The sequence below is a fragment of the Austrofundulus limnaeus genome, unplaced genomic scaffold (genome assembly GCF_001266775.1).
Source record: "Austrofundulus limnaeus strain Quisiro unplaced genomic scaffold, Austrofundulus_limnaeus-1.0 Scaffold947, whole genome shotgun sequence".
Classification (NCBI taxonomy): domain Eukaryota; kingdom Metazoa; phylum Chordata; class Actinopteri; order Cyprinodontiformes; family Rivulidae; genus Austrofundulus; species Austrofundulus limnaeus.
The window spans coordinates 105,348-106,821 of record NW_013953349.1 but is presented as its reverse complement, the minus strand read 5'-3'; the positions used below and the strand labels follow the sequence as shown (position 1 = coordinate 106,821).

The 1,474-nt window shown below is 44.4% G+C and overlaps 1 protein-coding gene across 1 annotated transcript in view; it reads right to left on the bottom strand.

Moving 5' to 3' along the window:
* Nucleotides 1-1,474, bottom strand: part of snx2 (sorting nexin 2) — a 33,319-nt gene that overhangs the window by 23,777 nt on the left and 8,068 nt on the right. The window lies entirely within an intron of this gene.

Here is a 1,474-nt window from a genome sequence, read left to right as displayed (position 1 = left end):
AATGAGCGCAGGTGTGTTGATAATAAGTGCAGGTGTGATGATAAAGAGCACAGGTGCGTTAATAACGAGCACAGGTGTGTTGATAACGAGCAGGGTTAATGATAACGTGCACAGGTGTGTTGATAACGTGCACAGGTGTGTTAATAACGAGCACAGGTGTGTTGATAACGAGCACAGGTGTGTTGATAACGAGCACAGGTGTGTTGATAATGAGCGCAGGTGTGTTGATAATAAGTGCAGGTGTGATGATAAAGAGCACAGGTGCGTTAATAACGAGCACAGGTGTGTTGATAACGAGCAGGGTTAATGATAACGTGCACAGGTGTGTTAATAACGAGCACAGGTGTTTTAATAACGAGCAGGTGTATTGATAACGACCAGGTGTGATGACGAGCATAGGTGTGTTAATAACGAGCACAGGTGTAATAACAAGCAGGTGTAATAATGAACAGGCGTGTTAATAACGAGTACAGGTGTGTTAATAACGAGCAGGTGTAATAATGAGCAGGTGTGTTAATAACGAGTACAGGTGTGTTAATAACGAGCACAGGTGTGTTGATAATGAGCAGATGTGTTGATAATGAGCAGGTGTGTTGATAATGAGCAGGTGTGTTGATAACGAGCAGGTGTGATTATGAGAAGGTGTGTTCATAACCAGCACAGGTATGTTAATAACGAACAGGTATGTTGATAACGAGCAGGTATAATAAAGAGCAGGTGTGATAACGAGCAGGTATAATAACGAGCAGGTGTGATAACGAGCAGGTGTGATAACGAGCAGGTATAATAACGAGCAGGTGTGATAACGAGCAGGTGTGATAACAAGCGGGTGTGATAACGAGCGGGTGTGTTGATAACGAGCAGGTGTAATAACGAGCAGGTGTGATAACGAGGTGTGTTGATAACGAGCAGGTGTAATAACGAGCAGGTGTGATGATAACCAGCAGGTGTGATAACGAGCAGGTGTGTTGATAACGAGAAAGTGTAATAACGAGCAGGTGTGTTGATAACGAGCAGGTGTGATAACGAGCAGGTGTGATAACAAGCGGGTGTGATAACGAGCGGGTGTGTTGATAACGAGCAGGTGTAATAACGAGCAGGTGTGATAACGAGGTGTGTTGATAACGAGCAGGTGTAATAACGAGCAGGTGTGTTGATAACCAGCAGGTGTGATAACGAGCAGGTGTGTTGATAACGAGAAAGTGTAATAACGAGCAGGTGTGTTGATAACGAGCAGGTGTGATAACGAGCAGGTGTGTTGATAACGAGCAGGTGTAATAACGAGCAGGTGTGTTGATAACCAGCAGGTGTGATAACGAGCAGGTGTGTTGATAACGAGCAGGTGTGATAATGAGCAGGTGTGATAATGAGCAGGTGTGATAACGAGCACAGGTGTGTTAATAATGAGCAGATGTGTTGATAACGAGCAGGTGTGATAACGAGCAGGTGTGTTGATAACGAGCAGGTGTGATAA